The 27,558-nt window shown below is 43.4% G+C and overlaps 1 protein-coding gene across 2 annotated transcripts in view; it reads left to right on the top strand.

The window, feature by feature from the left end:
• The first annotated feature begins 438 nt into the window (after window positions 1–438).
• Window positions 439–27,558, top strand: part of LOC139650528 (disabled homolog 2-interacting protein-like) — a 74,245-nt gene continuing 47,125 nt past the window's right edge. For both annotated transcript variants that reach the window (XM_071527225.1, XM_071527224.1), the window contains exon 1: window positions 439–560. The gene's annotated coding sequence lies outside the window, so the exon portion shown is untranslated. The remainder of the gene's footprint in view (window positions 561–27,558) is intronic.

Raw genomic sequence — 27,558 nt, 5'->3', positions numbered from 1 at the left:
GTTACTTGAGCAGCATTGCCTCAAACACCGCTGGCAAGAGAGCTATAGGAAATGATCTCCCTTTCTGCCATAAATTTTACTCGCTTACTTTTTTATGTCTGTGCTCTTTGAGAGAATCTTCTTTTTTCAAGCCTCTAGCAGCAAATGTGTTTGATGTTGCTGGTAGTTTTGTCTGTTTGTATTGAGGCAACACAATGTGTTTGACCTTGTCCTGACCTTCCAGACCTTGAACATCTCTCTCATTGTGATATGACAGTCTGTACTCATTCATTACCCTTTTCATTCGCTATCTCTAAATTTAGGATGTGGAGGGTAAATGTGTGGATTATGTGCTGTACTGCAGCCGAATTGAGCTTATTTAATCCCAGAGAGTTCCCTTATAAACTACTGACTATGTACCACTGACATTTCTCTCTCTCTCTCTCCCCCTCTCCCTCTCAGGGCTTTCTAAGTCGAAGGTTGAAGGGCTCGATAAAGCGGACCAAGAGTCAACCCAAACTTGACCGCAATTCCAGCTTCAGACACATCCTTCCTGGCTTCAGGAGTGTCGACAATGACAGGTAGGTGCTTGTGTGTGTGTGTGTCTGTGTGTGTGTATGTGTGTGTGTGTGTGTGTGTGTTGCCATGTGCGGGTGTGTGGGTGTGTTTGGAATTGTCCATATGTCTGTTCTGTTTGGATGCATCTCTCTGACTGATGGCTGGTTATTGAGGTCAGTGTTGACATGCTTGTGTTGCCGTTGTATTGTGAAAACCAGTGAATCCTCACTCTCCAATCTGTCACGTCTAATCTCTCTCTCTCTCCATCTCTCTCTCTCTCTCTCTCTCTTTCTCCCTCTCTCACATGATGGATCTGCTCTCCCCACCTTGAGTCATGGCATTGTCTGCTGTTGTGTTACTTAAATGAGGGCTGTGCATCCTTGCATGTGTTTGTGCTCATATTGTAGAAATGTGATTTATGTGTAACTGTCAGACATCTGACACTCACAGGTTTGTCTCACCATGATGCCACACACTCAAGATTTCTATCAATCCCTGCCATCTTTGGAATCTGATCCATACAGATCTGTGTGGAGTCTTCTCCCTCCAGCGCTATCCATGTGATGCTGTCTCGCCCCAGGCATGATAGTGCAATTGTGATAATTGCCAGTTTTTAATAAGTTCCCATAATTTCCTCAGGAGGTTAGCTGCTTAGCAAACATTTGCACTTGCCTAACGATGTCAATTAGAATTCCAGACCATGCTAAGTTGGCTTGTAATTGCATCGCCTGCTCACTCGCGATTTCTGATTGTCAATCTTTCCCCGTATCCTCCAGCAACAGCTATGGAGCCTGGCACGTTTAGCCTATCTCCGCTGCCTTTGGAAATAAGCCAAGGTGTCCATCTGTGGGGTTTAATTAATGGAGGTACTGTGTTTGAGGAGATGTTCCATGGCTTTGGTTCAGAACTTGGAGCCGAGTTCCTGCCTCTCTCCATACTTTTAATGAGGCATTAACATCACTGTCAAACTATCACAAGGGAACACCACCGATTGTTCAGGGTGGAACATGGTGAACTGTTCCTCTGGCATCGTCGGGACAAAATGAGCTCATGCTTCCTCACCCTTTTTTTTGTCCCACTGTCTTTCTTCATTCCCTCTCGTGCTACTACCCACTTTATCTACAGCTATCTTTTTATCTTTCCAGCCCCCCCGTTTTGTCAATTTCAAACTCATCCCCCTCCCATTTCATCCTCGCCACCCGCTCCTTTTCTCTCTATTCTCAAACAGTAGTAAGGTTACCAAACTTATCAGCATTTATGTGTTTCCCTCTGATAAAGCGCTCAGTGAAGAAGGCAAATATCGGACGGGAAATTGGAATGTCCAGGAGGTGTCTTATCTCGCAGGGTATAACACAGAAACGCATACACACAGACACACACACACACACACACACACACACACACACACACACATGCGCGCTACTATTTCCATCCCTAGCCCATATAAATATCCAAAAGAGTGATACCACCAGAGTGGCATTTCTCTCTTCTTCTACTGTCTGGGGATGTGAGAAGACACTTTGATACATTCCCTCTCCCTGGTACAGTTTGTGCCATTAGCAAGATCCATGCGTGTGTGTGTGTGTGTGTGTGTGTGTGTGAAAGAGAGTGAGAGAGTGAGAGCGAGAGAAAGAGAGGGAGAATGAGAAAGTAATGTGCTGTGAGAGGAGTCGGTGACACTCCCTGTCAGCCGGGGAGCAGCCTCCCCACAGGGCAGAAAACACTGGAGAAGAAGACAGGCTTGGGAACTGGCAGAGGAGGAGAGAGAGAGATGATGAGACGGGACGGAGGGAGGGAGGGAGGGAAGAGGGAGGGAGATGTGGAATCCTGGGCTCTGAAAAGTCCCTGGCGTGCAGATGCGCAGCCTTGAACATGAGAGATGCAGTACATGCCTATATTCATCCAGGGAGTATGCAGAATTCATTGTACTGCACATAAACACAAACATTCACTCTTCATCCCTAACTTGTTATGTATATACGTATACGTACATTCACAGTTTCTATGCTACTTACTACACAGTAAAAACACGCTTACATTCCCAGTCTGTGCCACTAGCTGTGATGACAGTGTTAGGCCCCTTCTCAGGAGAACGGCCTGTAGATGAAGAGCAGCTGGACCTCTGAGATGAAATATTCATCTTTGCTAATCAGAGGCTGGACACTGAACGCTCCCATAGACAGCAGAGCAGGCACACAGCAACATGTGAAAACACACACACACACACACACACACACACACACAATCAAACAAACACATTATTTGAGTGTTTCTGCTTAAATTTAATATATATTTATACATGAAGTTATACAGCGAATTTTATACATACAGTATATTATTTACTTTTATACATTAACACTTCACTCCACACACTACTATGATACTGATGCTGATACTCACCCCACAATCAATCGTCTGGGCATGGAAGGGGAATACTCAGCAACCCAATACACAGCTAAATACAGTGCAGCACACACACACACACACACACACACACAAACACACTCACACACATGCACAATGTAAAAAACAAACACAAACAATAACACAAAATACAGATCATACCATGTCATTGAATGCTATTGAATACAGAAGTTTTTAGCTTTATTTGTGTCACATTTATACAAAACCTCATCTCTCTGAGCTCACTCCAAGGCGCTGGACACCACTGCTGTATACACACACACACACACACACACACACACACACACACACAGACACATAATCCTAGCCTGGTTCCAGACTCCTGAATCACGTCCCGCCCACTCTCCAGATTTTGTTGAGCGATTCAGAGAGTCTTGTTCTAGTCTAGCTTGTTGTAGCTCGGAGAAACAATCAGGGCCTTTGTGGGCGGGACTAAAGTTTGAACCGGTTTTTTGTTGCCGTTTCTGCAGAATAATATTTGTTGAAGTCACCCTCTTAACCAACATATTGTCTTTGCAAAGACGAAATGGCCATTCAGTCTGAATGCCAGGTCAACATAATCCCACTTCCATTGACGCTGCTGAAAACACCGATGACAGCACTACAAGGTAGAGTCTGTATGTGTTTTCTACTCCAGTTGATCACACAGATTAATTGATAGCATACTGTAGTTTGTGTAGTGTAGGATACACTGTGGACTTTGTGAATTCTGTCACTGTGAATGTCAATGTTTTATTCACTAGCAGTAAGCAGCTGTAGCATACTGTCACCACTGCACAGGAACCGATTAGTGTGTGTGTGTGTGTGTGTGTGTGCATGTGTTTGTTTGTGTGTGTTTGTGCACGTGGGGGGAGTCACTAATGGACCTTCACTGACAAAAGGAAGCTGAGGTCAATTCTCACACTCCATAGGCTTTCTATAAACTGCTGCGTCTAATGGTTCCCAGAATGCGGACTGCAATATAGATCTGCATGGAAACTTGAGTCTCACACTGTGCTTGCCACATTAGCAGCACTCATTAGACTTAATCTGCTGCATTAAATGTATGTAAGCACTTGGAAACTGTCTGTAGTAGTCGGATCTTAATTATTATCCAGTGCTATGTTATTTTCAGTCGTGTCTCCCTCTCTCGCTCCTTCTCTTCTCTCTCCCCACCTTCTCCCTTCTCTCTATGCTGCTTTCCTCTCCGTTGCATCATGCCAGATGTCGCTGGCTATTGTAATGCAGGGCCATCTCTGCACGGTCTTTGTCTCATTAAGCACACAAGCAGAAATGCTTCAGTTGAGCTAAGTGTGTGTGTGTGTGTGTGTGTGTGTGTGTGTGTGTGTGTGTGTGTGTGTGTGTGTGTGTGTGTGTGAATGTGTGTGTGTGTGTGTGAAGACAGAGAGACAAAGTTTGATGTGAGGGTATAGTACCATAGACAGCCATGGCGATGATGTCAAAAAATGATTTGAGTATTAACTGATGCAGTGGAGGGAAGAGACACTAGGGGAAACGTACATGTACAAGTGTATATTTGTGTGTGTGTGTGTGTGTGTGTGTGTGCGTGCGTAATGGATCATGACTGATGTTGACAGTGCAATGCTCCTTCTGGGCTCACACTGCGCTGCCGCACCAACAAAGTATCGCCCTCCGTTTTATACACACAAACACCCACGCTTTACCTGGTGTCTCTTTCCTCTGCAGCTTCACTCAATACCCAAATCATTTTGACATTATGGCTGTCTACAGTGCCTCCCTCTCCATCTATCCAGCCCCTTTCTCTGTAATGTGAATATTTGTCTGTATGGATGCAGTGAAAATTGCAGTGGTCCAATGTGATTGGATTTAACCTGATTATGTGATTACATGTGTGTGTGTGTATGTGTGTATGTGTGTGTGTGTGTGGGGGCTTTGCAGTACCTATTCTAGCAGTAGCTTACTTGCTGTGTGGGAAGCATCCCTCTGTTAGGATGGACTGAAGTTTGTGTTTGTCTCTATATGTGTGTGTCTGTGTGTGTGTGTGTGTTTGAGTGAGTGCAGTTCTCAGCACTGTGTGCACTAATGACTCATGCCTTTTTATGGAAAGATTGCTTCTGTATCACAGCAGTAAACCTTTTTTCTACCGTCACTCAGAGACTTAAGCTCTGAATCACAGCAGAAGGATAAAATGGCCGATGCGATTTATTACTTCCTTATTTCCTTCCCAGTTCCTCTCCCCAGTTGCAGTCTTCTCAGTCAGACAGTCTGCTCAGCGCATTTGCTTTGTGTGTTTTGCTTTGTGTAGCATGTTAAATGTGAAGCAATGCTCTCAGCGTGTTGCGAAAAGCGCTCCCAGCTGACTCAGAAAGGCTGCCTGTAACAGGAGTCTTGAGCCCTCAGTGCAGACCCTCCATCACCCCCACATAAAGCAATACTAATGACCACCATGGTAATTGTTGCAGGTGGGGGTACTCAAGTGTGTGTGTGTGTGTGTGTGTGTGTGTATGAGAGAGAGAGAGAGAGAGAGAGAGAGAGAGAGGCATGCATACAGAGAGAGAGACATTCATCCATAAATCCAATAAAGTGATGACATTTAGAGTTATTAAATTCAGTGAACATTCCCCAGGTGGTCTGACTGTAATACCCCCCCCCCCCCCCCCATCTCCCTCTATCTCACTTGCTCATTCACTTTCTTTCTCTTCCAACCCCCAACCTCCATCAAACCTCCCTATTCTATGCCCCTGCTTCTTTTCTCCTATTCTTGCTCTTTTATCTATTTCATTTGTCTCTGTCGTCCATCTGTGTTTTTTTTTCTCTCATTAGTCCTTCCAGTTGCAGTCCTTTCTATACCTTCTATCCCTTCTACCCATCTCTGTCTTCGCCCCTCCCTCCCTTTCACTCCTCTGTCCTCCCTGCTTCTTCTCTCTTAGTGATAGTTATGTGTCATTAGTGTTGTTTGGAGCTGGAGTTCTCTGGTAGATTAAACCCAATCCACTGCTCACTGTTCTCTCCTCTCTCTGCCTTCTCTACATCATTTCATGCCGCTGCACCAACATTCTCCTCCTCCGCGCCCCTCCTCTTGTTCCCTTCTTCACATTTGTCATCATTTGCTTATACCCCCCCGTCCCTGTGTTCTTTCCTCGTTTTCCTCTTCTTTCCCCTTCCTCCTGTCGTTTAATTCTCCTTCTGTCCAGTCGTTCCACCAGTACTCCTCACCCTGATGCTGAATGGGGGATCAAAGGAGAAATCACCATGAGCCTACACCGTCACATGCTTATTGATCACATGTACACACACACTTACTCCCCCATCCACCACCCACACACACACACACACACTCATGTGCACACATACAAGGATACAAACACTCTCTGACTCATTTGTCATGAGGGAACTGATGAATGGATTATTGATCCATTCAGCTGTTGCCTCCTTCTTTTTTTCATCCATTGACAACATGGTCACGCGTTGTTGCATTGTTTCATTGTTTGTCCATGATGATTAACAGCACACTATATGCACACACATGGTCAGGATATGGAGCTGGACACTATCCAAACTGATAATGTTTAATGACTTAGCAATGACAACAATCAAAGACCCAGTTACAAATCTGCCATTCTGAAGAAAAACAACAGCAGTGTTTTCATCATGCTCATTGCGACAATATAATTAGGTAGAGGAAGAGTGTTTCTCTCTCAACCAAGAAAAAGGCCAGGATCTCTCTTCTTCTCTCCGTTGCATCTCTCCTCTCTCGCCATCTCATTTATAATGCATCAGCATGATTTGGTGTAGATGAAACAGAGTTCTCAGTGTACTAATGGGTTGCACAGAGCGGGCTGCACCTACCACTGTGCTTTGTTAAGCTGTCTCCCATACGGATAAGATGGCGTCACTGCTCAATAACATCTTCAAACTTCATGCCTCTAATTTGTTTGTGATTATCAGGCTTCCCAGTAATATCTCTCCTATTCGAGATTATAATGAGGAATTCATTAATTCAAGAGTAGTGTGATGGGGTTGTTAAGGTGCTTAAGCAGAGGTAGCTGTTGTTATTAAAAGATTGATTTGTCCTGCTCTCATGGATAGAGTGCTCTTCATCTACTTCAAGGACAGAGATTTCTTTTGGTTATTCAGTTTTGAAGTCCCAGCACAAAAGTGTGAGTGTATGGGTTTTGTATGCTAATGTGTCCCGCCAGAGTGTAGAGAGTGAACTGAATGATTTTTGTAAACTGCTATCCAAGGTAAGAGGCTCTGGTACAGAAAGGCCCTAACTAAACCATCAGGGACAAACTCATTCTCCTGTAGAAGTTGGTTTGGTGCATTAGCAGTGGGCATTACTGTTATTTCATGGTCACTGCTTGTCTTGGTAGTTCAGCCCCACTCATAGAGCAGCAAAGAGCATCAGCACTAACCTGGAGAAAGGTTAGCACTTGCCAGGGAGACATTTTTATGAGTGTGTTTCCAAGTGTCAAAAAATGTTCACTGATACAGTGGATTGAGCCTTTGTGTTTTGTTGTTAATTGTTGTTATTAAAATAGCTCTAAAATACCTTTCTTCAGAATTTAAATACAGAAAAACCTTTGACATGAGGGGTTTGTCATGTCCAACCAATTACAGAAATAACTGAGTGTAACTGTGGTGTAGTTGGAGTTTCTATTTGGTCATTTTAATTCATTGACTTGAAAGTGAAATGACTCCTGCCTGGATAGAAAGGCCAATAGGTTATGGCGTAAATAGACACACATAGACCGATAGCCAGGGCTAAGACCACACCATTAATCTATTAAGATGATTAGGCTACATTAAAGTCTTGTTTCTAAATCTCTTAAGCTGAACAGATGAAGTGATGCAGTAATTGAATGTATGCACACAAAAAATCCATTTGACCCATTCAGATTCAGCTAACAAAAGCTGAAAGCATAGTCCTTCTCACAAACTCAGAGAGCTGTGCGAATTAAGGTGACACAATAATATGTTAGTCTGCAATTAGATTTCACATGGCCTCCATTGCACTACTAAGGTCAGCACTGTTAGAAAACAGGCCACTTGCCTGCATTTACTCCCTCATTTGCTGGGAGAAAATGTGCGTCTTTCTGCCCCCCACCCACACACCCACAACAAAATGGAGCAATAGAGCTGTTGTCATAGTAATGCATTCAAAGCTGAATCCATCACAGCTTTGTTTCTTTAATAAATATTTAATTTTTTAAAGGCGTGACCAATATGAGGAAAAGAACAGATTTTCATTCTTATTAGAGGCAGCAGTGATTGATTTGATAAACGGACGGACACACTATCAGCCCGGTAACAAAGATATACGGTGTACCAACTCAGACTAGGAGCTTGTCGTATCAACATATCCCATGGAGCTTTGCTGTACATTGGGCTAGTAGGACTACTTTACGACAGTATCTGCCTAATTTGCCGCAGAACCACTCCAGGAGCCGTCCCCGTGGTGTTGACACCTGCCCAGCTGGCGGGGTCAGGTGCCTCGGTTGATGTTTAACCCTGCTGGGGCTGCTGTGGGTGGGGACAAGCGTGGCTGAGGGTCTCCTCTTTTTCATCCTCTCCTCGGGTAATGAGCTCTAATGGATAGGGCCTCGGGCGTGACAGGAATACTGAGCGCCCCATCAAAGCAGTGCCCTGCTCAGCCCTTTAAAGAACTGCTCAGTGCACATGCAAACACTCATTTACTCATTCATCCCTCACTTTAATCTACTCCGGTCACAGGCTTTATAATTTTTAATATGCACCAATATTATTTACTATGTACTTGAAACACTATTGTCTGTATCAGAATTCAAAGGACACTTGATCTCACTCTATAAAAAATACTGTAGGAGTAAAGGTAAAGTGGGAAAGAGTAGAGAAGAGTGTACACACACACTCACACACTCACTCGCACACGCACACGCATCCAGCTGAAAAGAGTTCAGTGGCAGTGACAGTCCAGATGGTACTCAGTGACTCTTGCAGACCCACTAAATCGCCATGGTGATGACTCTAGATGCTTTCTCACCACTTCCACTTCACTAACAGGCCTATCTCTATGCCACTTTACTGCTCACCCTCTCTTTCTCTCATTTTCTCCCCCTCTCTCTCTCTGTGTAATCTTTGTGAAGGGAGTCAGCCAGGCCTTTTATTCCGACATGACACAGCAAAATTCTCGACCTTCTATTTTACCAAGGTTTACATTTGCATCTGACATATTAAGCATTTAGCTGACACTCTTATCCAGAGTGGAAGAGTAGAATGAGCTTCAGTTCCACCATCCAGATCACCATCATTACAAGCAACCGATAGTAAGTAGTGCAAGTGTCAGAGACATAGTGCCCTGACAATATGCAACCAAAGAATGATCCTGTTAGATTGAAGTGCTAGGAAAATATATGAAATAAGACCTGAGGAGAGAGGTAGATTTATTATATTTATTTTTGATGAGAGCAAATTAGAGCAAGTGAAGGAGGAAGATGTGGGGGAGGGGACCTGATTCAGTGGTGAGAGGGTGATGTGAGGAACTTCTTGAAGAGATGAGTTTTCAGCCTACGACAGAAGATGGGGAGTGACTCTGCTGTTTTGACTGGAGTGGGGAGTTCAGGTGGAGCCTCCCTTTCGCCGCCTTATACGCCAGCACCAGAGTTTTGAATTCAGCATTCCTTCGACATCAGCATTTGTCCAGTATCACACCTTGGAGTCATGGTCTTATCAATGGTGATAGAGAGGACTTGTAGAGGGCAGGATCTGCCAGAGAAAGAGCAGATCAGTCTTGCCGAGTTTGAGGTGATGGGCAGACATCCAACTGGAGATGTCAGCTAGACAAGCAAGCCTCAAGCTGAGACTCATTGGCATGGCAATGGTAGGAAAACAATGATTGCCATCTTGAAGTTAGACTTGTTGGCGTCCAACAGGTTTTTCTATGAGAGATCTTGTCAGAGTTTGTTTTGTGGCTGCACATTCAAGAGTTTATCAGAGGAAAAAGAGGAACAATACTGGCCTGTATTTTTAATGTCACATGGATAGGTTTTGCTAAGAAGATGAGTAACTCTAGCTGACTTGAAGGCAGCTTAGAGGGAGGACTAGAGGATAGCTGGGAGAAGTAACCACAGATGTCGTCAATTGTCTTTTCAAAGTAGGTGACAAAATCTTCTGCAGAATAAGAGGAAGCAGTAGGTGGAGAGGGACTGAGCGGAGAGAAGATAGAGAAAAGTTTCTGGGGTTTAGAATCAGAAGATTGTTTTTTAGAGTGGTAAAAGGTTGAGACAGCTGGAGCTAGAGTTGGATGCAGAGAAGGAGGGGAGAATTTGAAAGTGGGAGAGGTCATCTGACAAGTCAGTATCTTGCCCTTTTTTTCCCTGCTGGCTGAAGGGTTGTACATTCGATTTGCAAAGCTTCAGGAAACCAAAGGGCAGGCGGGGACAGGCGGGCAGGTTTAGAGGAGAGAAGACAGAGGGGGTCAAAAGAGCATGAGGGAGCAGATGGATGTGTGGAGGTGGCAGAGTCAGTGGAGAGAGACAAAAAAGAGTCTAGTGTGAGGAGGAGTGAGGAGAGGGCAGAGGATGAAAGGGAGGAAGGACAGAGAGACCACAGGTTACAGTTAGTCGTGTATGAAATGGTGGTGGTCAGAAACATGAAGAGGGGTAAGGGATACATGGAGTAGTGGACCAGGCCCTGGAGAAGCCTCTTGCCAACTTTGTGAGTAGGAAGAGATTCAGAAAGGTTGGAATCAAAAGCTGAAAGGAAATAAATAATAGAAATAGTTCAATAGAATTGAACCGCTATGAAGTTTGGGAGTTTGAGGTCACCTAGAAGAATGAGGGGTGAGGAGGGTGTTGAGTTCTCCAAGGAAGTGAAATAAAAGAAACAAGATTCGAGATGAGATGAGCCCACCTGTGCCACCACCACAGCCTGAAGGACCAGTAGAATGGCTGACCCTGTATGCAGCAGAGAGGACAGCAGGTGTTGCTCTCTTCTCTGGTGTGACCTGAGTCTTGGCGAGAGCAAGGGAACGCAGACACAGAAAGGAAGTGTAGGCAGAAATAAACTGAGCTGTCTGGACTTGCATCTCCACATCGTTCCCTCAGTGATGGTCTGACTTACTAGTGGTTTTGTCTTGTCATTAGTCATTAGGAGGAGAGAACATGCCACATCCCTCTTACCCCTGGCCTTTTAGCATGATGGGCAGCCATGCCCTTTGGAGAGGTACGAGGAAGCTTAATGAATTGGCTATTATCGTCTCTAACTGTAACCCCCTCCAGTAGTAAATTATATGATAAAGGCTGCATTTACATTAATAGTAATAGGAATCTGAACAGTTAGCATTAGTGTGGGCTCACAACAGATTGCTATTCACTATAATCACATAATTTTGCCTGCATGGGTGCAATTTCCAATTGAAGTTTGTCATTAACCCGGGGGTTCCGGGGCCCTTGGTGGTCCAGCGCCCCAGGCCATGTGCCCCATATGCCCGTCTGGTCATCCACGCATGAGGAAGTGAGTCTTATGTAATGAATCTTGCTGCAACAGCCATATGTTTGGACAGTCAGCTCTATTGGCTACATCACAGACACCACTACTCAAACAGACCAGACCATGTTCTAAACAAAACTGGGAGAGGGCTACTGCTTTTCTGTTACATAGATCTGTATATGCTTATGGGCAAGAATCAATGGCCTTGTTAGGGAGGTTCACATATTGCTTCAGCTCTTGGAACTGGTGAAGTTGACAATGTAATCACTGACATGGACCCCCACCTCTTCTCCTCTGTTTTCACTATCAAACCACAGACACACACTAACAAACAACTGACACCTGACAGTGACAGTGATAATGCATTACATTGCATGTTAAATTATGTTTCATACATTTTGACCTAAGGCCGCTAGGGGGCGCAGTGAACCCCCTGCTCCCCCCCAAACTGCGCCTATGCTTACAAAGTCAAATTCAGAAATATAATCACACACAAATCACCAACCTTGTTTGTTCCGAGCTAGAGTAATTTAAGCAACATAATTACTTTGAAAGACTGGGTGAGCAAATTTCACCTAACGGACAAAATCATGAACAGAAACAAATCCAGGAAAAGCTTAAATTAAATTAATCTTAAAATAATCTGCTTCTCACTTACCAAATTACAATGAAAAAGAAAACCCTAACAACTACAGAGGAATCTGCGTAACCACAAAACCTGGGGAAGGTGTGGCATCATCAATGCCTGAACACTGTCTCTCCTTATCAGGCACAATGTCTGGAGTAGCACCAAGTCACAACACTACTGATCATGTTTACACCATAAACACACTAATTAAGTATCATTAATTATCAAAATCAGTATAAAGTGTGGAGTAAAATTGGTCAATATCACACCAGGGAAAGGATTCTTGGAAGCAGCTCGTCACCAGCTCTCTTTAATGTCTACATTAAAGGCTGGTGGAACAATCTGTATCTGCTGGCTTAACCCTAAACAAGCAGGAAAAAATGTTGAAGATGCCTTTGCTGCTAACCGCAGAACAAGGGCTACAGTAGCATCTGGACCTACTAGAGCCAGAACCGAGACCTGACAGTAAACTTTAAAAACACTAAAAGGATGATCTTCCAAGGAAGCTCAGATCTCAGAAACTAAACACACATTAAAAGAAAAATCCATCCTCAGATCAGTCCTCAGAGAGTTAATTAATGATGTGTTTACTTTTTGGTTGTATCCACTTTCCCTCAACCTGCTTCACCTGCTTTCACTTTAGTCAGTGATTTACTACATGTCCCAGAATGCTTTGGGACAACCCCAAAGAACATGCAAGAGATTGTTACATTCAGCTGTTGGTTGTCTCCCTGTATGGTTGAATGCCAGTGTAAAAATGGTGAGTCTAGAAAGAAGCACTTTCTCTTTGATTCTGAGGGACTGACACTAAAACTTATGGATTTGATGTTTTATACTAGACAGCTGTAACCTTTTCTCCTATTATACTTCAGCAGGTGTGCTGGAAATATATTGATTTGATGTCATCTTGGCAGGTTATTCATGAGAGAAAAATATTACACCACCAAACATCAAAATTAGTCCAGAAATGCAAGGTACATCGCAAATAACTGATTTTTCAAATAACAGTGGTGGTGGATTTTTCCTTTAACTGCCTATCTGACTATTGCCAACACTTGAAAACTCACAAAACAACCTTTATTTCTATCTGGCCTTAAATCATTAATACAAATTCACAGAGTATCTCTTCATTGTAAGAGATATAAAGCAGAGACAGATCCTGACCAAACAGACTGAATGACCACAGCCTAGCCACAGAAAGGAAAGGATAAAAGACGGATAAAAGTCCTGCCCACCAAAACAGAAAAGATTATGTGGGCGCTTCATGACAGGTGAGGTAGCGAGAGAGTCAGAGATGCACTTTTTATTATAATCTGATCTGAAAAAATAAATAAATAATAGCCTATCACAGACTAGGAATTTCGACCCATTGATTTTTGACTGACTGCCAATGCGCTTAGTGCTACAGTACACTTATATTAATTATTATAGTGTATTGTTTCAGCATCGTTCTTCTGTGTCAATATTGTAGATTTTGCCAGTCACACCAATGCAACTAGTTTTAAATTAAGAGGAGAGGAGGAGTAATTTTCGTCCTGCATCCAACATGCACTCTTTATTTTTTTTGGTGCTAATTTTATTCTTAAGTCTTATTTGAATGTTTCTTCCTAAATTTTATTTCTTTTTTATACATCAACACTAACTCCACACATGGATCTTCTTATACTCATCCTGCAATGAATGGTCTGGGCAAGCCACAACCCTCATTCAGTAACACATGCACACACACACACACGCATGCATGTACACGAGACAGGTGTTTATTGATATTTGTTCATTATTTTTTATGTATACCAATTGTTTTTAGAAGATCTGGCGATACTCTTCATGTAATGCTCATATCAATAAAGCCGAGTGAACTGAGTTTAACCGAGTGAAAGAGAGGGATAGGCAGATGTGTCGTAACAGCAGCACAGTGGGGCTCCGCTGGTGCAGTCTGACCTAGTTAGAAACAAACACTCAAGAAACAAGGTGCCTGGATGCCTGTTTACCTCTCTGCCTGCTCTCCTATTGAACTGCCTATAGCTCCTCCTTTGAGCACGTGGTCGGGTTACCGCCAGAGTCCAAGGTACATCTCAGTCTGTGCGCTGCCATTGCTCCCATCGCTTCATATATTATTGCTTTCATTTACATATTAAAGCAGATAGGAACAAAAACGTAGTCCTCCAAGTGTCTAGAACTTGATTGGAAACACTATGAAATCAATGGACAATCTGGTCGCTGTCTCCTCCTTTTCCCCTTTATCTCCTCAAGCTCCACCTTGGGCAAACTGTTGATTGTTCCTCTGAAAGCATATCTCTATTTTTTATATCTTTTATCACCATCACTTTATTGCCACCGTCATCAGTCAACAGCCATGAGACTGATTCTTTGAGTCTGATTCCTGACTCATTCTTTACTGATGACTGTTATTGCACTGCATAGCATCACTATAGGGAGAATTATAGATATAGGGACAGAAATTAAAAAGAGAAGCAGAGATGAGATGATACCAGACCATTCTCATATAATGTTCACTTTGAATAGAGTGAGAATAGAGAGTGCTGTCATTGTAAGCGGGGTCGTGTCCGGGTCAGACGTTTAGTTTTTGATTGTGCATTTACGAACCCTCTCAAACAGCTCTCTGCACTCAGACTGTGCCTCTTGTCCTTTTTATCAACAAATAGCACATATTTTTCAAATGATGCACTCATGGAATTTTGAGTGTCATCTTTGAGTGTGACGAGGTTCACACATGTATTGCACATTACAGCGGTGTGTGTCCTTCAACCCATGCTGAGTATTGAATCAGCAAAGTGTCTTGACAGAATGAGTTGGTAATTTCAAACCTAGCAATGTGCCTGCAACCGGTGCTGTAAATGGATGGGAAGCCCAAACTCAGCACTTGTAACCTCCTCTATTCCACTTTGTAGTAATTTGTGTTTCATACGTACACCGGTGCACGCTCACACACACACGCACACATGCTTTGCGTGTGTGTGTGTGTGTGTGTGTTGGGGGAATAAGGAGTAAGGGTGATGTCATATTTGATGACATCATTGCAGACGTGCAGGGCGTGCAGATTAGCGGCTGTGGCTCCTCTCAGCTAACTCTCCCCTGCTACCCTGCCTTATCGGTGTGGCCTGGCCGGCCCTTATCCTTCTGTGCCAGTCTGTAAGTTCTAGAAATAGCCTCAGCCTCTCCCCTATCTCCACTGCCAGTCTACCAATCCAAGCTCAAATTGAGCATGGCAAAAAGCTCCCACCCACATTCCAGTCTCACTACTACCAACCCTTTGGCTGGCCTCATTGGCCAAGTCACTTTGCCAAAGCTCTTAGCTCGAGCCTCATATTTTTAGTCTATTTTCCATCTGAGCCGTAGCATGAGTCCTAGCCTCCCAGCTGAACTGAGTCCGTGCCCTGGACTGGCAGACTGCGATTTCAATCCCCGGTCCCGGCCACAGCAGAGGCAGCAGCAGCAGCAGCTGACAGGGAAGCAGCACACCTCGCACTGGGTTGACAGGACAAAGAGCACACACTCCCACTGGAGGCACAGGGGGGCAGGGCCAAGCTAGGCTGCACCACACACACACTGACACACACACACACATGCATGCACCCCCCACACAGACACACACACATCCCCACCCCCTACACACACACACACACACACACCATATGCAGACTCCTCCCTGCACGAGGAGAGAGGGATGGGAGGTGCAGTCAATCACTGACAGCGAAAGGGAAAGCGAGCAGGAATGAGTGAGAGAGGGAGAGACGGCAGAAGCGAGAGGGAGGGAGGGAGCGGGAGACAAAGCTGATGATCCCCTGCTCAGAGTTTAGCGTTGGGGTACACTGACATGCAGAGCGACAGAAACCAAAAAGAAGAGAGAGGAGACTGTGTCCCATTTCAGAGACAGCGCAGGAAGTAGGGCAGTCTCTCAGCTGAGTGAGCGAGAGAGAGGGTGGAGGAGAGAGAAACATCAAGAGAGAGCGCATTGTAGCGCCGATTCTCCACCCCTTGCCTTAAAGCAGCAGCAGGAGGAAGAGAGAGAAGGGAGTCAGGGAGAAGAGGAAGAGAGCCGCACGTAAAAGAGAGACGGGGCAAGCAGCATTCTGCATCGGCAGCAGGGGTAAAAAATGGAGCTTTGAAAGCTGCTCTGCTCTGCATTCGTCCATCCCTCCCTCCTTTTTTTTTTTTTTTTGTTGCCCCTGCACTCGCTCAGCCTCAGTCTCTCTCTGCCTGCCTTCGATTGTTTTGTGGAATTCTGACAATGCCTGGTGAGTGTTATCCTGCTTTTCACATGTCACTCGCCATCCTTTGTGTGCTGGTTTGCCTGTGTGCAGTGCGATGGGAGATTGTTTTTTATGAATGTGTGCGTCCGTGAATAGAAATGTGGAATCTGTGCGCAGAAGATGCTTCATTGAGCCTGTTTAAGCTCCTCTGCCTTTCTGTGCTGTGAATGCTGTAGCTGTGCTGTCCTCTGCTTTATTTCCACCTTTCTATCAATGACAATTCAATGGAGGCTGCCTTCCTGAGCATACACTACATCCTGCGTACATTCAGGGTGCTCAGTCATTAACATATTATTGCTTAAATCAGGAATCGGCTTTCATTCAGAGTAGTGCGTTTATCTGCGCGACAGATATGAAACACTGTAGATAAGGTTATGTTTTTGAATGCCGGCCATATCCTACGTGTGGCGACATCAGGATACAAAGCTGGCCTGTGTGACGGAGGGCAGCCAGCTAACACAAATCAGATGACTGGGCCATGCTGTGAGGTCAGTCGCTGATTTGGGCTGGCATTCTCAGCCCCGGTCAGTATGTAGGAGGCAATTAGCAGTTTCGAGATACCCTTTTGGCCCAAGGATAGGGAACAAGGGAGAGAGTTTGGGACTCCCGGAAAGCAACAGCTTATATCATTATAGAGACACTGTCTCTTCTGTATAAGAGAGGAGGAGATGAGTGGAACGGCTACACATAGTGGTCAGTCCTCATTCCCTCTTTCCCAAACTGTCATGCTGCTATTCCCATATTAAGCTAAATTTAAGATGTATAGTCAATCAGTATGAATAATGGCAGTGACCCCAGATTTACCTTAATCAATTTTTTGTATGATCGTTTAAATGTCTGATTGTTTAAATGTCGGTTTAAATGATGATTTGATGTTTCCACAAACTGATCAGAAACTATTGGTTGTCCCATGATGCATAATGATGTAAAACTCTGTAAGCTGTAAGCGGTAAATGGTCTTTGACCCCGTAAATGCAGCAAACACAGAACAGACATCACATGGGTCTATGGATTACACATGCTATTTAAGTGCATGAAAGTCAGTGTTTTGATATTTTTTTCAGCAACCGCACATTCAGAAGTAAGTACATTTTTAAAAAAAATGTCATGTAGTTTTGTTGTGCGTCATATAAAGCAAACAGATAAAATACTGATTTGGCAACAATATTATGCAACACACCCAAGGGCAAACTTCTCCGCCACATTACGGAGGAAGAGTTTGGGAAATAGTTTCCATTGGAGAACAGAGTTCAACTGGATATTTAATTTATTTAGAGGTGTCTTCATGGGAGAATGCTATCTTTGGTGTAAACACATAGCCTTAATGATGGTGTGGTGGTTTTATTTGCTTGTTTACCGCAATATGCAGATATGTGTTTTAGTGTTAGAGCTCAGCTTGTGGTCTTTGTGGTTGTAGCCTGCTGTTTAGCCCTCCAGAGCAAAACTATGTTTGTTTCATATTTTACTATTTTGCTAGTGTTTGTATTGTGTATAAATGTCAGTCAGCATTTGTGTGTGGTGTTGGTGAAGGAGGTAAATATTATATGTACTCGCATGCATGAGCTAGTGAGCTTATGCACATTATATGTATGCATACACACACATGCGAGTATATGTTTTGAGTGTGTGGTTATGGGTGCACATGCAGTATGCTCCAGCGATGCTAATATCAGCTTAGAGCTCGCTAACCAGCAACCTAGAGAGAGAATAGCAAAGTGAGACATAGAGCTGTTAGTCATTTTCACAGCCTTACGCATGCGGTCGGAGCAAGACGGAGAGAGGGTTAGTATGAACCTGAGATAGAGACGAAGAAAACAGACAGTGAGAGAGGGGAAAAAACAAGATGGAATAAAATGAAAAAAGCATGAGAAGGCCTATAGTCTGCAATTGTTTATGCTCCAATATTTTTTTGTATTCTAGTTTATTCTATGTGACTAAACCTGTTATGTAATATTTATTCAACTCCCAGGGTGTCTCCAATTCCTGCTCTTGGATTGAATTGATATAATCTAGTAAATATATCATCAAATTAAGAATGAAGTATGATGGTATTACATATATGTTATTTAATCAGTTCCACAGTATAGTGTGGAATTACGAGGGAAGGTAAGAAATAAACAGAGCCAAGCAATATACCGGCTAATGCTTCCCACCACCCTTTCCTTCTCTTTGCATCGCTCTCTCTGAGTGTTCTCTTTCTCTGTAATTACGCTGTCATAGCTCATCTCTCTGATGTCCATTGATTTACTGAGAGCTGATGAAGTGGAGCAGAGTATTTGGTCAGACACATGTAGGGGGGATGGGGCCCGTGCCGCACCCAGGGGCGACTCCACTGGGGGTCAAGAGGTCCAAACCACTGGAAGGGGACGGAGAGAAAGCCACACTTCAACACTCAGTCATCCACATATAAACATGCATATACATCCAAGCAAGTACAGATGTACATGTAGGCTTCCTGTTTATACATATGGTTGACTTCTACAGATACAAGACATAGAATCACAATGATCTATTTCAAGCAATTTTCTATTTTTCATGCTACGTCACAGTTGTAATATATAGTATTCATATTTGCTATTATTTTTTTTTACCTGCCTAATGTTTCATGAATAGTGATATTGTTCCACAGCCTATGTTCACATTTTCATCTTTGCAACAATAATAGTGAGGCTTCAGTGAAAAGTGTTTTTGTTTGTTTTTTGTTCATGTTAGAAGTGGCTCCCCCTTTTTATTTTTCTATTTTATTTTTTACCAGTCATTAGAGCAGGCAGATACACACATCAGGACTGGGTGTCCAAGCTCTGACACACTGTGGCAGTATTGGGCACAAACCTTAATAGGAAATAGAACCAGCAACCTATACAGCTGTTGTGACTGAGTTTATGCAAATATTAGGCTTGAGCTACAGTAAGAACTTTGGTAATATAAGTTGTTTGCATGTGTAAACAAGTTGGTTGAATATTTGCATGCAGAAGGTTAACACACACACACACACATAGCAAATAGACACACGCAGAAGTGGGAACACACAGATACTGCTGAGGCTGGTTTTCGTCCGAACAGTCAGGCTAAGAAATGGCAGCAGATTCAGATTGTCAGTGGACAAAGCTCAAATTCAAATGTAGCCTGGAGATAAGAGCAGAGAAAATGACGGGCTTTGCACAAAAATATCTCATTTCTAAGGGCTTGTATTCAGTGAGAGTTTAATGCAGCGAAATTTGTGATGAGCATTTGCAAATTAAAGGATTGAAAATCAGCTTCAATCCAATTTGCTCGTTCTTTTATGAATGAAACATTGTTGAAGTAGGCTGCGTTGAGGACATTGTCTTCATTCAATAACGTTATTCTGGATCTCCTGATTCCTGCCTGCCTGGGAGAGGATGAAAGAGGAGCATATGCTCATGATAGAGCAGCGTTGTGCCTTGTCAATAATTGAATCACTCATTCGCTCTCCCTTGCCCTGGAGGCTAAAGCGCAGAGTCAATAGGAACAAGTGAATGTGGAGGAGAGCTCTCAAGCATCAGTCCCACAGGCCTATCTCTCCATCCTCTCTCTCTCTCTCTCTCTCTCTCTCTCTCTCTCTCTCTCTCTCTCTCCCTCACACATACACACACATGCTTTAGAACTGATGTCACTACCTTGCCTATCTACCGTGTGCCTGTCTCTCCAGTAAGCTGCTTTTTCAAAAAGGGAATGGAGTATAGGCTATAGAGGGATGAATGAAGGGAGCCCTCTAATGCATCTGCTAGGGAAGAAGAGTATTGGTTATGCAAAACTCATAATATAGAGAGGGGGAAATTATTTATCTTTTCCTCTCTTTTAGTCTTTCCGTCTCTCTTTCTCTCTCTCTCCCCCACACACTAAGATGGAGGGGAGACAGAGAGTGGCTGTCCTTGGCATAGGTTTATCTTTTGGTTGCAGTTTATTTGTGGTAGTTGATGATGTACGCAGAATGTACAAAATATTTGGGACACTTACTGTTTTTGTGAAGTACATTGAAGAGGTGAATCCAGGTAGCAGCCCTTATCCCTTATTGATTTCCCTTATTAAATTTATTTGAGGAGATGTATATAAAGAGAAGCAGATGAGTTAGTGAAGGATTTTTAATCTTTGAGACGGTTGAGATGTGGATTGTGCAAAAGGGGCTCAATATCAGGAAGAGCTGCCTAATATTTGTAATTTATTAACCACTGAATCTCCCTATTATTCGCAGTCCTGCAGCCCTCCTTTGTAGTAATCCACTACTAATCCAGATGAAATATTCCTTGCCCTCTACTTGAGTTGCTGTGGAGCGTCGATGTGATTTCCATTTGCTCTTTCTCTGTCTTGTCAGTCTTTGTGTCTCTATCCCTTTCCTTCTCTCTTTATTTCTCTCTCTATCCTCTTCCTCCTCTCACTATTCTCTCAACATCTCTACTTGTCTAACGTTTCTCAGTCTCTCTCCTTCCCCCACTCGCCCCTCTCTGTGATGGAGACTTGTGGGAGCTTGCCTGGAATGCATCCACTGATGGAGACTCTTTTCTCCGAGTCCCTCCTTCCCTTTCATTACCTCTGTGCAGGCGGACGACGTTCTGCTTAACAGGTTAGTGGTTAGCAGGGGAATAACTTTTCAGAGGCGAGGCCCGTAAGGGACTGTCTACAGACAGACGGTTAGCCCAGAGCGCCCCGTCTCTTCCACCGTCTCTCATGACCCGTCCTGTTACTGTCTGCTACTGCACACTCGGCCTGTGACCTCACACATCCCCACCCACACACTCCTTTGGTACCATTTGGCATGAATTTATCTCACAAAATAACAGAGAATACAAATGCATCAGTGCCTGAAATTCATTTTTCAAAATGGGAGGGAATCCCCCCCTTAAATGCTTAACATAGGGGATACTGCTTGTGAGCTTAACTACAGGTCTTACATTGTCCTATTCTTACCCAGAGGTGGTACAGCAGTACACAAATTCCTTACTCAAGTAAAAGTGCAAATACTCATCTAAAAATATACTCTGGTAGAAGTTGAAGTACCGTTTCAAATCCTTTACTCAAGTCAAAGTATAAAAATACATGGTCTTAAATTTACTTTAAGTATAAAAGCAAAAGTTGTTCTCCAAAATTCTTTTCTAATGTTCTAAACTGGTTCTAAACTGCTGTATGAGAAACGCCATCTGAGTGGCGACTTAAAGTTGACGTTTTGTAACATCGGCTGGTAAAAGGCGCAGCACCGTACATTTTACAAATCGAGCAGCTCATTTCACCGTTGATAAATTCGAGCCACGGATATATTCTGAGCCAGTTAGCCTGAAACTTGTCTTTGGACTGCTGCTTCTTAGTAACGTTACCGTTACCTGTCTGAGGATCCGGAGGATTAACGTTGTTGACGTTGACATCACTGGTACTGCCGTTTGCGCTAGCCCTTTCGGGGTCCGGTGTTTTTTCTGAGCGAGTTCCCCTTCAGATGATGTAGATTTACGTTTTAGCCAGAGGTCCATGTTTGCATGCCTTCAAGTTCACATCATTGAAACCTGTCTGTATATGCTAGCGAGAGATGCTGCAACAGCAGAGGGGGCTCATAGACTTGCGGGCCAGGTGTCAGTCGTCCCGCATTCCGCACCGTTCTGCACCGTGCAAACATTGGCTGAACATTATTAGACATCGCTGTAAATGTGTGCGGGAATTTCCCACATTATAAGTGCTAGATTTGCGGGAATTGATGAAATTATGCGCAATACCCGCAATCCTGCACTGAAATTCAGCCCCTGTGCAAACAGCATTCACTCTTATGTGCTCACATGCATGCGCAGAAATCGCACAAATAGACACACAAAGCATAAAATTTTAAAATATATTTGTGTGAGAGAAGTCATATGCGCCCAGATGTTTCACTGAGTACAGTGGACCATTGTTCAGAGTGATATGCTTCCCTATGAATAGGGAAGGTTTTGAGATATGCTATGTGTTCTGCATTTCTCTTCTGCTGCATTGATTACAAATAAATTTCCATAGAATAGCCTTGCCCAGTGGCACATTACATTTGAGAACAGTCAGACCACACACTCCTAACAAGCCCACAAGGCATGATATTATCATGACCCGGTCCAGAGGAATGAGGAAATCCCCTGAGTGTTTAGTCTCCAGGCTTGCCTTGGCTTTGTAGTTAACCTTTAACCAGCCGGTCTGAAAAACAGCAAGGCATGCAGGTCTGTTTACTTGTGATAAGAGCAAGCTGCTCTAATCTCTGGCATCAGGGGGAACATGTACAGTTAAAGCTCCTTCGGTTTTGTCTACCAGATTAATAGTTCTTCTCATGCTTAAATTGTTTGGAGCTGGAGTATGGATCCACCTACGACCACAGTTCACAATGAAGTCCATTGTTGAGGTAGACGGTAGCTACTGGCTCTGTTAACGTTCCACTTAAGGCATTTTACATAATGCGATGTCTACGTAATGTCTAGAACCTCTGCCTACCATATTGAATGCTTGAGCTGAAATGCTCCTTTCTCTTCCAGCTAGCTTTGTAATAAGAAATGCTGAGCTGAAACTGCTCCATGCCAAACTGGTGAGACCAGGTTATGAGTGCCAAGTGTATTGTCTCTGAACAAGGAGTTTATATATGAAGCACTGGACCTATTTGCACCTAATTATTTCACAAGAGAGGGCTGGCATCTCTAGGGCCTTGGCTCCTTGCGAGTGCAAACATCCGTTTGCACTGAAGCTTTCCAGCCCTAACACCCCTCAAATGTCCTCCTGTGACTGTGTGGGGGCTGCTCTTCTGACAGCATGTCTTAACCGTGACATCAGCCTCTGCTCAGAGGGTCTCCAGCTATGTGAAAACAACCATGGGATACATCTGGCAATGCTTCTCCTCCCTAAACCTGGCTGGCCTCCCTTATTTTCTCCTTCCTCCCTCTCTCTCTCTCTCTCCCTCTTTTGTGCCTTCCTCCCCCCTTTTTCTTTTTTTCTCTTTTCCTGGAGTCCCTCTCTCCGGCCAAGGTCCCAGCATTTTCCCACAGAGTGCAGTGCCGAGGGCTGAGCCATTGTTTCCTGATACAGGGAAATAGGGAGGGAGGAGGCAGGCTGACTTCCTGGCTGTCAGGCCGGGGCCTACGCCACTGTGAGAAAAAAAGGAGGCGGAGAGAGGGACGACAGATCTGACGATGACTGAGGAACAGTGTAGGTTTTGTGCAAGGACTGGCTTCAGACAGATTTTTGCCGCATTTCTCAAAAGAGATCAGCTCTTAAGTAAGCCAAGATGGCTTTCTTTTTGGTCCACTGTCCATTGTATTAGTGTCCATCTATTTAAACCAGAGGTGGTGGTTGTCAAAAGTGTTTAACTTATTATTAGTCAATAAGAGCATTTATTTGGGCAGTATTATCCATCTGAAAAATAAACCTGCAGTACTCTTATAACAAATTTTAGAAGAATACTACACAAATATCTCAGCAAGACTATAAGCTAGATATAATATCCAATAGGAATATTATAGGGATATAATAGTGATATCATAGGGGATAAGAAGATAGCACAAAGTACAACAAAGCCACTACAAACTGACAATTGAGCACCACAAACACATTAAAATTCCCTATAGGAATATTATAGTGATTTCTCATAAAGGTAAATTGTTAGCTATATAGTATTGTTTGTAAAAGGAATATTGTCCCTATTTCATTATATTGGAATACCATTTTCACCACATATTCTGTAAAAAAAACATTCTCATATAGTTCCACTTCATCATATATGCAGCACAATATAAATCTGATATAGATTATCACCAAAAAACACTACACTGGAGTAAGGGATGAATTCCCCTAAACAAGAGCGCTATCTTTTTAAATGGGATGTGGAGAGGGGTGTGTTTGAAGCAGCAGACATCCTTTGGGAGCAGCGTGGTGTAACTCAAAGGGCAGAGGCTCTAGCCACATTCCCAGAGACTCAAAAATAGTCGGGAAAACACAGAGAGCACCGATCAGCCGCCGGTGAGGAATGCGACCCAAATTGAAGTTTAGCGTTCTTGGGACCCAATTTGGAGAGGTTCCGTGGGACCATGTTTAACATATTCAGTAGATCGTAAGTTGTTGAATCTTTTAACATTTTATTCAGCGGTATGCTTGCTGTGGATGGGTAGCCCAGCTGTGCTTCATGTGATTCATGGTAACCTCTGTCTGGGCATCCACCCACTGATGACTTCATTGAATCGTTTTTTTTTGCTACATAAAGGCCATAAAATATTAGCTGTGTGAAATGTGAGTGTTCAGGGAGGTTGCGATGGTTGATCAAAAACAGGAAAAGTGAAGGAGAGCTGAGTAGCTGGAGAGGGAAGTGCTGAGAGAAGAATGAGGACGCGTTTAGACTTGAACATGGAAAATATTCAGCGCCAGAGGCAAATCTTGACTTTAGAGTGCAAATAAGACCTCGGTATTGACTGTGCAGCTTACAATTTAGATCTGATTGTCTGTCAAAGAAGTTCTCTCACCTGTCTAAATCTAGTGCTAATGAAGATTTAACTTATGGAATTATGAAAACACAAATCAAGTAGTGTTTGCAGAGATCATATTTTGTTTTTTACCATCTCAGAGTTGTGCCATGTTGCGTGGGAAGAAAGTCTCTGCCCTCTTTCTTTCTTTGTGAACTTCAGCATTTGTCTGTTTCTCTGTCCAATGCCATAGGGCGTTTTAATATTCAGGTCAAGAAGTGAAAAACCCACTTCTCATCTCCTCGGCTCCTCTGCACATATTGCTATCAGCTCCCCAAGCACCGAACGGTTATGCAACACTCCAAGTGAAAAAGCCTGCTTGCTTGTAACTAATTTATATTTTCTTCAGCTCATACTGAATAAAAAAAATAAATAATAATTATGCAGTGTAACAATTATGCAATGTGTTTACTTGGATCGGTCCCTCTCTGCCCCACAAAACATGCATGAATGCATCGGTACACATACATACACACACACACACACACACACACACACACACACCACACACACACTCAGATGCAACATTTCCATGACCTTGACATTATGCATTCGCATTCTCACGATCATGGTTGAGTCATACCCACGACATGTTGCTGTCTCTCCCTAAATAGTTTATAGCTGTCTGTATGTGGCTCTGTGGTTAAAGCACACTAATATGCCCATGATTGATGTAATGGAAGGACAAATCCAAAATGCCTAATGATAACTAGAAAAGAGGAAATGTGTATATTGTGTATATATTTGTCTCTGCCTGTGCGTGTGTAAGGGAGGTAACCATAGAACAACTAATAACATAATAACAGAAAATAACATTTCATAATGTGATACTTTATTGATCCCTGTAGGGAAATTCTCCAGGGAGGTCAGAGGTCAGCTACTGAACAGCAGTGTCTTGCTTGACGACACTTCAGCAGGGTGGAGGCTTGAGGACATGGGGGCTCGCTCAAAGCACTAGGCCACCCTGCTGCCCATCAGAGTTTGACAATAAGAATTGCTAGATGGCCCAGAGCCAGGCGTTGACTCGGGACAGTTAATTGGTCAGGCATTGGCCTAATTAGGCCAGTGTTCTTACTATTTCTGGCCTTACTATTTCCCACCCAGTGATAAGTATATTATCTTTGCCTCTCTGCTCTGCCACTGGCCCATTCGCCTCTCTGTTGTGGTTTTTCAGTGCAGAATTAATGAGGGATCTGGCAACTGCGAGTGTTGTGTTGAGCGGATATGACTTAGAATTACAAAGTGAAAAGTAAAAGGATCTTTCTTTCGTTGTGGAAGCAGTTTTCTTGGGTTTAAACTGATGAATCACCCCCGTACTGTCTGTGTTGTTTATCGGCAATTTCCAAGTAGATTGAGCTGGCTCGTTTTTAAAAGCGCCGCCAATTACCGCAAACACACTCTTGACAAGAGCCGGCTGCATCTAGCCTGTATGTTGGCAAAGTAGGGAGCTGACATTCCCTCATCAGGTCTGATTAATGTGGCAAGATGGATGAATGTAGAGACGTACTGCGGGTTACATCTACAGAAAAAAACAGTTAAGGGCTCATCTATGAATACAATACTGTAACCAGCAAGGGCCAATTTATACTTTGGGTATGTTAAAGTTCTAAAAAATCATACATTTCATATTTATTCACAATCATGTTTTTGTTTGTTTCAGCAGTCATTTTATATATTATGAACTATCAATACCATACATTTTATCATAATATATCTAAATAGTAAAGGTAAATCAGTAATAAATTAATAAGATTGATGTGGTTATTTTCATTTTCCCTGCTGGGCCAGTGAAAATATACTATGAGCATGTAAAACTGGACTACGATTGGTCGAGGTGAAGATGGAGGCTCTTTCCTCTTCTGTCCCTTCTCACCCCTGCAGTGTTCAGTATGTCAAAGGTCGTACTTCCTGTTCAAACACCGCAGAGGGAATTAGGATTGGACGGATAACTGGACATTTTTGAGCGAGTTTGTCATGACGCAAGTAGTATAATATAAAATATATTCTGTAACAATAAATGACTCATGTGGCATCATTTGAGCCATCATAGCAACATAATTTCAGTGATCTGTGTGGCATAGCTCACACACAAGTTTTGAAAGGCAATAGCATTTTGCAAAATGTATGGCTCCACACCCGCACAGTATGATCAGTCACAGTAATATGTATTTTTCTCTTTCATCTCTCATAGCAACCTCGCTCTCTTTTTCTCTCTTTATGTCTGTATTTGTGAGTGATGTTTGTGCTTGTGGGGTAGTGTGTAGTGTAGTGTCTCGGGGCGTGTGTGTGTGTGTGTGTGTGTGTGTTATTGCCCTGTGTCCTGGATGCTGGAATTCATGCTGTGCTGTTCGGATCGCAGGCCAGAGTGGGATGAGCTGTGTGTGCGTGTGTGTGTGTTGTGTGTGTGTGTGTGTGTGTGTGTGTTGTGTGTGTGTGTGTGTGTGTGTGTGTGGCTGGTCAAACTAGGTCAGGGACACCAAGTCATGAGACTTGAGTATTCCACCAGGCTGTGTGACAAAGACAGATTGACCACCTGTATTTGCACTGCTTGTATTTTGTAAAACACAGCCATATTTCATTCATCGTGTTTTTCTTTTTGTTTTTTTCATATTTATCATAAAGACCACAACTGTTTGAATGTATGTGCCGTGCAGTGGTGGGCTCCCAGAAGGCTAGTAGTCATTAAAATGGCCTTCGACCAATGCCCTCCGACCCGGGTTACTCTTTAAGAGTCACTCACTAGTGTAACCTTTGATCTCATTATAACCGCTCTGTTACTACAGTATGACAACGTTCT

Source organism: Centroberyx affinis, unplaced genomic scaffold (assembly GCF_046629955.1).
Source record: "Centroberyx affinis isolate AG114_WGS23_722 - 3 ecotype Tasmania unplaced genomic scaffold, CSIRO-AGI_Caff_v1 ptg001506l_1, whole genome shotgun sequence".
Taxonomy (NCBI): domain Eukaryota; kingdom Metazoa; phylum Chordata; class Actinopteri; order Beryciformes; family Berycidae; genus Centroberyx; species Centroberyx affinis.
Note: the sequence above shows the minus strand (reverse complement) of the source record. Positions and strands in the feature narration are given on the sequence as shown.